The following is a 12718-nucleotide window of genomic DNA, read 5'->3' as shown; positions in this document are numbered from 1 at the left end:
TTAGGATTTAGAAGACATTTGTAGAATCATTTATCATCTTAATCATGGGTTAAAAAAATACATACTTTTTTACCAAAGTCATTACAGTATTACTATAATTGAAATGTTGACTAAACATAATTTTTGGATAGACGTTTCTAATTAACCCATGGCTTTAAAATGCATTAAAACACTACATTACCTAGCAAGTATATCAAGCATCTGCAAGTATATTGTTTATATTTCTTACCACACTCTGGAATGAACGGAATCCAACGGCTTCCTCGGAAATCAAACAAACCAATGGTATGCTTTGTAATTTAGATGCTAGTGATGCTGACACGGTGAGTCTGTGGTGAATGGGCTTTACCACGCCAGACACCTGCTGGGGTCCTTTAACGACCAATATTACAATATGATATGATTATATTAGAGAGTGGCAACAAAACCTGCAAACGCTCTCTCTCTCTCTCAGTGGGTCTTAGCACACTTTAGATTCCATGCGCGGACAGAAGAAGCTGTCTTTTTGCGTAATTTCAGTTTTCTTTTAGACAGCTGGTGGATGGAAAAGAAGCTCCACCCACGCCGTGTCGGCCAGATTCCAAGAAAAGCTTGCCCCAGCGGCAATCACGCGTGGAGCTTCATTTCCATTAACCAGCTGTCTAAAAAAACGGAAATGACGCAAAAGACAGCTTCTTTTGGCCGCGTATGGAAGTTCAAGTGTGCCCAGGCTGAGTCTCTCTCTCTCTCTCTCTCTCTCTCTCGATATGTGTATATATATATATATATATATATATATGATTGGAACTTACAAGGGTTTGCAAATAATGATCCTCTGATGCCATCATTCTTCACATTAAAACATCAGCAGCCCTACACAATGACCAGTCTAAAGATATCTTGACTCAACTCAATTTTATTTTTATAGCATATTAAACACGACCAGGTCAACCAAAGTGATGTACAGGTTAATAGAAGACAAAGAGCAAACAATACAATATAAACAAACATTATAGAACATGAATATAAACGCAAAACGAGAAAATAAAGAGAAACTGTGCAATATAAACAGAATAGCAAAGATAATTGGTACAAACCTTGGCCTGCACACCAAAATCTCTTGTTCTACATCTCTCAAGAGTAGAGGGGTTTGTTTGTCACTCACTCACGCATGTTCGAGCCATGAAATGTTACTGTGAAATGATTCCCAAGACTGTGCAAGCTGCTCTGTTCCTGAAATATGACAAATTATTTAACTTTGACCTTGACCTTGCTTGTGAATGACCATGACCTTTTGCAGTAGCGTTTCAACACGGAATGTAACAAATTGCCAAGATATGTATATTAATGCCTTATAGTGATATGATGTAATTTTGTTTTCCTTCTCTCTCATACACTTCATTGTCTTCCTCTCTCCAACTTTCACTCAACAGCAGCAATTTGTACAAGTCTAAGTGGCAGGTTTTCCGCTGCCCCATGCACTGGCTTTGTGAATCCTTCGTGAGAGGAAGTCAAAATGTGTAATGTCATTGACATCACATTGCATTACAACTGCACAGGTTGACAGTCAATTGTACACAAAACTGACAAGTAAAAGCATGTATATATACACAGCTATACTGTATGTGAAATGTGGTAGACCATGCCAGTATAGACTCCGTACAAAATAACTCAGACCTGTGGGTTCATGTGTGACAAGCTGCAGAAGATTGAGAGAGAGAGAAATGAGAATGATTGCTCTCTCAATCCGCATGCACGCACACCGTACTTAACCGATCAAAGCACGCAAAACATGTTGTTTTCAAATTCAGCATGCTCATTCGACAACTGTACATGCATGTCTGTGCTATATTATATTGATTCTGATGCATGCATTGGTGAACATCAACACAAAATAAATTGTCAAGGGGGCTACAGAATGACTTAAGACCGCTCAGAGATGCTTTGCTGATGTGGGCATCTTCGTTGTTTATTATTATTATTATTATTATATATATTTTGTTTGCATTCTCAATTTCCATAGACTTGTCTTATGTCAAATAAGACTGTTCCAAAAATAAACAAATGATCCCAGCGGGTCTCGAGCTAAAAAAGCCCCCCACCCTCACCCTTTGTCAGCCTTCTGATTGGTCCCTGACTGACCAACCAGCAGGTTCTTTCTGCCTTGTTCCACCCTGGTTCCACCTTGTTTATGTTGATTTTGCTAAAACATCTAAAATGAGCGTGATATGCCCAGTCAGTCACCATGCTGCTGTGATGTTCCTTTTTACTGACACCAAGTTTAAAGTAAGAATTGAGTGCACAGAATATCAATATGAAGCAACTGAAAAACACCTTATTTTAATGGTAGTGGATGGAGAGAGAGGGAGAGATTTTTGTCCAACCACGGAACGGCAACCAATGGGTGCGAAGAGGGGCAGAACCACGGGCGGGACTTGACAAAGGGAGAATTGTGTAGGCATTGCATTTAGTTTGACTCTGTTCCACAGATAAAGCTCTACAAGCTCGCAACGCACTGCGAGGTGCTGTGAGCTTGTAGATCGGCACTTTCCTACGTAATATTTGACAATGTGGCCAATTTGGAAAAAAGTAATTAACTGACAGTCTGGTGGAGAACTGTGCCCTGAGGGGCATGCTTTTCTACAATCTTGTTGTGTGTGTGTGTGTGTGTGAGAGACGCTTCCCCCTTATTTTAGTGTTACAGAATTGTGCAAACTACTTTCTTAATGGCTATGATTAGGCCCACATAAAGTTAGAATAAAAACAGTACACACACACACACACACCACCACGGTGACAGAGCGATCATTGTCTCCATACCTCCTGTATTGCAGTGCGAAGGGGATTCTTTGGGGATTGAATAAACGCAGGTGAGTTGCCGCTTTGACAGCAACGTGAAATATTCCTATGTTGTATAAACATTACATCACCTTCCCTATAAGCTCTAACTGGCAAATGTCCACGATCTATTAGATCCCTCCTGCCACAGAGGAAGAACCAACATGTGATATGACTTTATCTCTCCGAGGCCTTAAACATAGTTTATTTTTGTTTGTTTTGTTTCTTCATGCCATTTCTTAAGACTTGTGGTACACTTTCACTTTAATAGACTAGCAGATAGACACAGACAGACAGATCTACATGGAGATTGGCGAGCATATATAAGACCCTCTTGCTCAATGACATTTCAAGTTGACATGACAAAGAGAAGAGATTTACTCATTCACTTTCCCTGCCCAGGTTTCCTTATTGTTTTGGATGTCAAACTTCCTATAGTCAAAGAGCAGAAACCCCTGCAGGCTTATTCTGTAGTTTGTGGTGTTCCAGTTCAGGAAAAAAAAAGAGAGAGTGAGAAAAAAAAGGAAGAAAAAAACCTAGAGCTACAGATTAAAAACATGGCAGACTAGTAAGTAACACAGCTGGTGCTGCACCAAACAAATTAATAATGAGCGTGTTCGATTTCCAAAGGTGTGTTCAAAAGCCGAAGGCATGTGACAATGATGTGCAAGCATGATAGAGAGTAATTGACACCTAAAATCACCTAAAAACACGCCCATTTGATAAGCTGCAGCTGTGTTGCTTACGTGCACTGCGTACTTACTATCGTAGATATACAGTAGAGACCTATAGATAAGCAGGGACGTGCAGGGAGTGTTAAAGGGGCAGGGGCTGAAATCCCGTAAGAGGGCACTTTTTGTACAAAAATAGCAGATCTACAAGCTCACAACACGTCATGCTGCGACGTGTCCAGAGCTTGTAGATCAGCTTTTTTCGGGGCCGCAACCCAGCACTCTTTAGATGCTGGAGCTGCAGCATGCATGGCATACGACATGGATTTCTAAACAAATGAGTTCAGGAGACTTTCTCCTGATTGCTGCCTTCTGGTACGGCATTTGCATTTCTTTCACAGTAGTATAAATGCTGCATTCATTCGTGATTCGAACCTGCCGCCGCCATAGTGGAAGCCGAGCCTTCTAATGAAAATGTTATGTCCATTGAAGCAGACGGTCATGATTCTGAATCCATTCCAAGTAACGATATAGTAACTGCATCGAAAAATCGTATTTTTATTTCAAGAATCCAAGTATATCGAAAATGAAAACGGCAACATTGACTATGTACAGTTGTTTCGTTTTGCAATGGAAATAATCGATTGTGTCAATAGTAATTTTTTGTGTGAGTGGTATTTAGCCATTTTTAGGAGAAAAATGTCAAAGGGGGGTTTAATTACTTAATTTAAAATAATGTCTTTGTATAATGTATTTTAAATAGTTACTGTATCGATTTCAAATCATTGAATCGTATCGTATCGGATCACCATAATGAACCAAATATCGTCGATGTATCGTATCGTCAACCATGTATCGTGGTGGCTATGGCCGAATTTAGGCCAAGGAGTGTTTTTCGTGCAAAACTAATGCTTGGAATGGATTCGGAATCATGAAAATCCCCTAGTTTGACATGTCACAATTGTCACATTTAAATTATCTAATATTTAAAGCATGATGAAATTTGGAAAATGTTGCCTTATTGTACTTGTCTCTGGTGTGGTATACAAAAATGGTCATAACTTATTTTTCGCGAAGTTTCCGGCAGAGCAGGCCTCTCATTCTGTGGACCTTAATGACCAAATTAATAGAAAAAAACACAAATAAAAAGTACGGCATGGCATCGCAGGTTAAAGTCGATTTCCAAGCGGTTAAGTTTTAAACGGATGCCAGACGTGGAGTTGTGGATCCAGTAGACATACGTGGTTGCATCTCAAATTCATGTTGTTATATCAAAATACTTGTGTCTAATATCTAATCCAAGTAACTACTCATCACATTAGTATTTCTGTCATTAAAGTAACTGAAATAGACATTTGATCAATTTTAATCATAAATAATTTGAATATATAATATAGGCTAAATGTATATATTGTTTTCAAATCTTTGCTTCTGGGGGTCCCTGGAACCAAATATTTTGAGATGGTGGTCCGCAGACAAATACATATTATTTCGGAGGTCCTTGACATGAAATAGTTTGAGAACCACTGATTATGGCAACCTAGATTTTTAGAATCGGCCTGCAGATCTTAATGGATTAAGATGAAAACTAGTTGTGGCCTCCTGGTGGCACTATAATAGGCCAATGTGAAAAGGGTGCCATTTCTTCTTACGCCTTGGATGGCAATTGGATGATTTGAGGCATTTTGTTCCAAAAATGTGTGGCGCTATAACAGGCTCCATAGACTTGGCTGGTAAACTAATCGCGTCATAAGACAAGTGCTCTAATAAAAACATAAAAAATCCCATAGACTTGGCTGCCATGATGTCATCTTCCAAAGCCATGCATTGGAGGAGGGGCTAGCGCGTATAGCCCCCCCCTTAAAAAAGTGACTGCTTAGTGCTTATCAATGCTGTCCAGGTGCCATGTCTGCCTGTCTGTCGGGGCCACTTGATGGACACCCAGAAACATCATGTTTCAGGATGAGTTCAGCTGTACAAATTCTTTTTTATGACCTCCTGGCACTCCCAGAACATTCCACTTCATTTCTGCGTCTCCTCCACTCTCCCATAAAATCTGATAAAATAACCAGACTTGAATGCTTTTGTAAATGGCTCGATGATGATGGAAGCTTCGCCTGTACGGCAGCTGAAAGTCACATTGTGTCTCTAGAGGGGTTTTTTTTCTTTCTTTCTTTTTTTGTCCGGCGCACACTTGAAAGTAAACCATGTGGGGCTCTCATCTGTTTCCAGAACCTTTTGGTGGGAAAATGACGAGGCGCTGCAGAAGTTCATTTAACCCATTATGGCCGGGAAAAAGCATCTGTTTCACTTTATATTTGAGTTTAAAACGCATCGTTTTATACTTCAGACCAGGGGTGGGCAACTTTGACGAGGGCCACTATATTTCCACAATCACTCCAGAGGGGCCACATTGCATTAGATTAGATTAGATTCAATTTATTGTCACTGCACATAGTATACAAATACTTTGACAATGAAATGAATAGTGGCGTCTAGCCAGAGTGCAATACAGACGCATATTAATGTCGTAGCCGATCTACAAGCTCAAAACATTTTTACAAGTGTTGAGCTTGTAGAAATCCTGAATAATCTTTTGCTATTTTTGAATTGGAATCCTGAAAAGTTAAAATTTTATTTAATTTAAAATGCATTTTGTTGTAGTTGTGTTAACTTTATGAACTAAATACAAATACATTGGACATAAAAAAGGCGATAACATTTTAATACTATAGTAATTTGCTGAAATCAATAATATATCAATGTTGGGATATTAACCTGCGTGCCGCATTGAGTGACGGTGGGGGCCGCATGTGGCCCCCGGGCCGCCACTTGCCCATGCATGTATGCTTTAGACTAGAGTTTAGTCGTTTTAAAATAGCATATAAGTTCATACAGCGTCTTACTTCGCTTGTAGCTCGTCTATTTTAGAAGAAATCTTGAAAATGTGTGCACATCTGTGAATGTATACTTTAAAGCACACGTTTTTAACTTAACATTTTTCTTCTGGGAGGGAGTTGCTGGAACTAAGCATTTTGAGATGGGGGTCTGCGGCCAAATACATGATCATTTTGGGTGGTCCTTGGCATGAAATAGTTTGAGAACCGCTGTTATAGAAACACGCTGTCGTCCCCCCCCCCCAAAAAAACAGTTTTTTTGTAGAATCAGGTTTTAAAGGGGATATAGTTCTCCCCCCAAAATTACTTTTTATCCATTGATTGATCACCCCATGGAGACTTGAAATCATGGAGAACTGAGTGGTGCAGCTCCCGCCACCTCTCTCTCTCTCTCTCTCTCTCTCTCTCTCTCTCTCTCTCTCTCTCTCATTAGCAGGCAACATTGCAGCACTATCCCTCTCTCTGTTTCTGGCGCCCCCTACTGGTACCCTATAGTCATATACTGGTGCTCATGACCACATGGGTACATACATGACCACATGGGTACATAGGTGTACACGGACATTGCTGGTTGTAGGAGTGGTTGCACCACTCAAAAACAGGTGCGGCGGTGCGCTTCCTCTATACATGAAACTGCCTATGGTTGAGGCAGTGGGTGCTCATGAGGCAGTGGGTGCTCAGCTATGATTGATTGACGCAGTGGGTGCTCAGCTTTGATTAGTTGAGGCAGTGCGGGTGCTCAGCTCTGATCGGTTGAGGCAGTGCGGGTGCTCAGCTCCGATCGGTTGAGGCAGTGGGTGCTCAGCTCTGATTGGTTGAGGCAGTGGGTGCTCATGAGGCAGTGGGTGCTCAGCTATGATTGATTGACGCAGTGGGTGCTCAGCTCTGATTGGTTGAGGCAGTGCGGGTGCTCAGCTCTGATTAGTTGAGGCAGTGCGGGTGCTCAGCTCTGATCGTTTGAGGCAGTGCGGGTGCTCAGTTTTGAAAATAACTTCACTCATAAACCAACTAAATCTAAAAAGCGGCTCTCCAAAATGAAAGATGCAAGACTGTCTCAGATGCAATTTCTCATGCTTATTAACTTTATTTCCATTTAGTTGGTTTATGAGTTATGACTCTGTGTCTCCATATAGGGAGCCACTGCTGGTCTCTTTGTGTCTCAATCGTGAACCACTGCTGGTCTCTTTGTGTCTCAATCGTGAACCACTGCTGGTCTCTTTGTGTCTCAATCGTGAACCACTGCTGGTCTCTTTGTGTCTCCATAGTGAGCCACTGTCTGTCTCTCTGTGTCGGAGCGCGCGGGGGGGGGGGGGGGGGGGGACTATCCCTTAGTAACAAAAAGGCCCTGCAATCACTTCTGTCATATTTCACAAGAGTACACTAGCCTGTCCACCCCCACAATGACTCCACAAACATAACACCCACATAATTAATGTTTTTTCTCCTCTCTATAAAGAAGGGGTCAACAAAGAGACGATGTCTGAAATGCTTCTGTGACGCTGTTAAGTGATATTTTTACCACTGTTATGTATATATATTTGTGCCAAGGAATGTTGTGAGAAAGGATTACAACATGCATTCTTATCATAGTGTGGAATGGAGCTTGTATGTGGGGAGTAGATACTGTATGTTTATCCCATTAAATTATTATTTTAATTTTTTTACGTTGCTGCGTAAAAAACTGATCAACAAGCTGTATACATCTGCTATTTTGGAACATTTTGGAAAAATCTTTGAGAGCACTGATTTGAGAACTGCTGATTTAGAACATTGATTCTCAAAGTGGGGTCCGGGCGGGACACCCAGGGGTCCGTGTATATGTTGGCTATTAAAAAATAGCAAATATACAAATATACAAACTCACAGCTTTTACATTATGCACATTTTGAAAATCGTAGAATTTTGTTCATACAACAAGAGCTGTGGCTTCAGTTCAGGTGGCTCACTTTCTCCTAGTATAATACTACCTCACCACCCATCATACCCCCCTGAAGACCTTCATTACTTTCTCCTAGTATAATACCTAGTACCTCACCACCCATCATACCCCCCTGAAGACCACCATTACTTTATCCTATAATACCTAGTACCTCACCACCCATCATACCCCCCTGAAGACCACCATTACTTTATCCTATAATACCTAGTACCTCACCACCCATCATACCCCCCTGAAGACCACCATTACTTTATCCTATAATACCTAGTACCTCACCACCCATCATACCCCCCTGAAGACCACCATTACTTTATCCTATAATACCTAGTACCTCACCACCCATCATACCCCCCTGAAGACCACCATTACTTTATCCTATAATACCTAGTACCTCACCACCCATCATACCCCCCTGAAGACCACCATTACTTTATCCTATAATACCTAGTACCTCACCACCCATCATACCCCCCTGAAGACCATCATTACTTACTCCTAGTATAATACCTAGTACCTGGTGATCATGTTTTAGGAGGGACGGCATTCTTTAAGTATTTCCTGTTTTATATACTTTCACTTCTACTCCACTACGTCTCAGATACAAATATTGCACTTTTACTCCACCACGTCCCGAACACGTTTTTTGATCCCGATCCGATTCCGATCATTTGATTTTCAGACATACCGATACCGATCTTTATATTATGCTATATCACAATAGCAAATATCCTAATGTATGTCACTCTAGTCTATTCTGTTGTGTTGCCTTTCAATTATTGAAAGGCAAAATGTGACTATAGTTTTATAGCAGCGGGGGGGTTGCATTTCCTTTGTTTTCATCATAGGTGTCTTTCACGCCTCTGAGGTAGTCTTTGTTTGATGATCTCTGACTGGCACCAGAAAGGAAAACAACTAACATAAACACAACTGATTGTTCTTTACTAAATCTCATTGCTCATACATCTTTCTTTGACATTAGACAATTAAAAATACGATATTCTCTCCCCCCCGATTCCGATCTTTTGAAAATCATGTGATCGGAGCCGATTTCCGATCTCCCGATCCGATCGGGACAACCCTTAACCACAGTTATTTGAGAACATTTGAGTATGGCTGTTGACTCTTCACGGGCTGCTACTCAGTGGTGGAAAGTACTTTTACTTAAGCAATGTACTTAAGTAAATTTTTGAGGTATTTGTACTTTACTTGAGTATTTCCAATTTCCAGTACTTTTACTTCTACTCCACTACATCTCAGAGAAAACCACTTCATCCCTACATTTCGACCATTTGAAAAAAGCCGATCTACAAGCTCACAGTGCGTCACAACGCGACACATTGTGAGGTTGTAGATATGCTATATTCAATAGATTTTGTACACATTTTGAACTTGTGAAATGGCACAATGAGTACTTTTACTTTTAGTACATTTTTATGCCGATAGTTTTGTACTTTTACTCAAGTACATTTTCAATTGTACTTGTAACAAAGTATTTCTAAATTGCAGTATTGGTAAGTAAAACAATTTTGAGTACTTATTTCCACCACTGCTGCTACCGTTATGTGAGCATGAACAATCGGGGCTGAACGCTGTTGTAAAGAAAGACACACATTCAGAGTCTTGAAAGCCTCCGAGAGAATCTCCTCCTGACTGACAGTGAACATTGTGCAAACAAAACAAAACTGGCCTCAAATGGGCCAATCAGTCACAATCTGCGCAGCGTGTAACATGACAAATATACACCTACAAATTGCCTTTGAGTCACTGTTTGGTTGTGGGTGAAATCCCAGCTTCAGGGAAGAGTCTCTCTCTTCTCTCTCTCTCTCTCTCTCTCTCTCTCTCTCTCTCTCTCTCTCTCTCTCTCTCTCTCTCTCTCTGTCTTTCTCTCTTCCCTTCATTTCTCTCTCTCTCTCTCTCTCTCTCTCTCTCTCTCTCTCTCTCTCTCTCTCTCTCTCTCTCTCTCTCTCTCTCTCTCTCTCTGTGCCATGAATCATTAAAATGTGACAGATATGGTTTGACATTGCTTTTTGGGGTCTGATTAATGAGGGGAGGTACAGCTGCAGTGGAAAGTCCCACAGACAGGTTTGGAGAGGGTTGTGTGAGTGTGCGCTGCTCTGCACTGGAGCTTGTATGCAAAAAAACAAAAAAAGTAGTGAAAACCCTCTTCATGTGTGTCCTAGCTGTCCTCCTGGCGCTTTAGTGAAACATTTTGGGATAGACGTCCGTAAATCAATGCTTCCCCCCCCCCCCCCCCCCCCCCCCCCACATGTGAATTGTGAACCTCAAACGTTATGCTGAAATCCTGCTATTGAAATGAACGCATATTGCTTATCCCATTTTAGACCTGAGGTCGATTCTACAAATGCCTTCTAAATTCTGGCAGTTTTCTGAAAAACCCATGTTTTGATGTCAGCCGACCCCAATCTGAAAATATGTTGTTCCAGGATCAGGATAATGAATGAGAATCAGCCCGGCTGGAAAGTGTCCAAGTGGGAGTGTCTAAGTGGGAGAGGGCGGGGCTTTTCTAAAGGTGAATTATACCAGTGTTTGCTCTGAAAGAATATTCAATATAATATATGAAAAGACTTGCGCCACATTTTCACGATTAAAAAAAATAATAGCAGATCTACAAGCTCATAATATATACTGTAGCTTTAGCTATTTTTCAATAGCTAAAGTGTAACATAATGCTTAAAACTCTTAGCTTCAGTGCCCTTGTGGTTAGAGTGTCCCAGCCCTATAGGACTGGGAGGTCGGGGTTCGATCCCCGGCCCGGTCATGCCAAAGACTCCGAAAAACGGGACCCAGTGCCTCCCCTTCCTGCTTGGAACTCGGCTTCAAGGGTTGGATTGGGGGTAAGCCCCTGAGACGTATACTAGTGTAATGTCCAGGGGCTGTACTTGTACATCAAGCTGCCCCACGATACAGAAACAGGAGATAGGCTCACGCTCTATAGAGCGTCGCCCCCTTTCATGACGACGCCAGGCCTAGGAAATCATTCCCAATGCAGTTTCCCCATATACATTTCAAAAAGTATTTATTTAAATACCTTTTAAGCGTCGTACGAAGCCATCTCGAGTCGTGACAAATCATGACAACAAACACAATACTTGGGGGTCGCGAAACATGGCCAAAACATTTCCGGGGGTCCCCAGCCAAAAACGGTGAGAACCCCTAGCGTAGTTCCCCCTCATAGTAATCCTGGTCTCTATATACTTCCTTCCCCTGGCCAGCCGGGGCGCCTGATGGAGGTGAAATAAGGAACTGTTTCGAACAATGTGTTCCTTCCACGTGCTATATACGTCCTCCCAGCGGAAACTCCCCCCTGTCAGGTCATAAGAAGTGGGCCTGCTCACTCCCTCATGCATTGAAAAGAAAGCGTATAGTGAGCTCAGTTCGGGGCCCTCCCCAGGTTGGCAGAGGGAGAGTAGTATAGCGCGCAAGATTACAGTTTTAGGCAATTGGCGCTGGGTGGAAAAAAATGCGTTAACAAAAATCGTGTGATCGTGTGATAAGAATTTGACCACTACATTTGTCTTGAGTGTACTGTACCTGAACACTCAATGCACGCACACATGCACGCTGACAACCCCTGACAACCCCCCATCCTGTACCCTCCCCCCCCCCCCCCCCCCTCTCTCTCTGAAAGAATCATGAATATAAAAGTATACGCCAAACCCCGGCGTTTCCCACCTGCATGCGAAAGCTCTGTCTCATCATGTAGAGCATTGTTATCACAGCCATGCTGTGAGATTAAACCCTTACTGGGGTTAGGGCTTTAATCCATTCTGTACGGGAAACACCTTTTGGTGTTTTATACTTTATAGCTAAATGAGGAAATAGAGTGCTAAACCCAAATCCAGTATACATAAAAATAAAAATAAAGGAATTTGAAAATTCCAAAAAGGTAATAGGCGGACAAAGTACTTTCCATTTCTGTGTGGTTCTTCACACACCAAAAAGGACTTTACTTTACTTTAGCTGTTGAAAAATAGCAGATCCACAAGCTCAACAACATATTTTCAGATGGGGGTCGGTGGCCAATTACATACTGTACATTTTTGGAGGTCCTTGACATGAAAATGTTTGAGCGACTGATCATGGGGTTTTTCAAAAAACTGTCAGGATTTAGAAAGCATTTGTAGAGTCTAGATCTAAATGGGTTAATCTCAAGTGTCTGAGCACAATCTGCATCTGTCCAGGAACCAGGGACGTGCACACATAGACATCAAAGGGGGCTTCAGCCCCTGCCCTTTTACCCGTCTGTAAAACCACTGCCCTTAACCAGACGCAGTGACTGGGTGGCGTTTTCCAATTAAGGACCCGGAAGAGCGACGGTCCCCGCTGAAGATTACATGCGAGCAGTACGGGCGCTTCTTTGCCAGTGGTGCAAA

The sequence above is a fragment of the Protomyctophum bolini genome (genome assembly GCF_963924005.1).
Source record: "Protomyctophum bolini genome assembly, chromosome: 10".
In the NCBI taxonomy this organism is placed as follows: Eukaryota; Metazoa; Chordata; class Actinopteri; order Myctophiformes; family Myctophidae; genus Protomyctophum; species Protomyctophum bolini.
The sequence above is the reverse complement of the archived record's forward strand: the minus strand, read 5'-3'. Positions refer to the sequence as shown.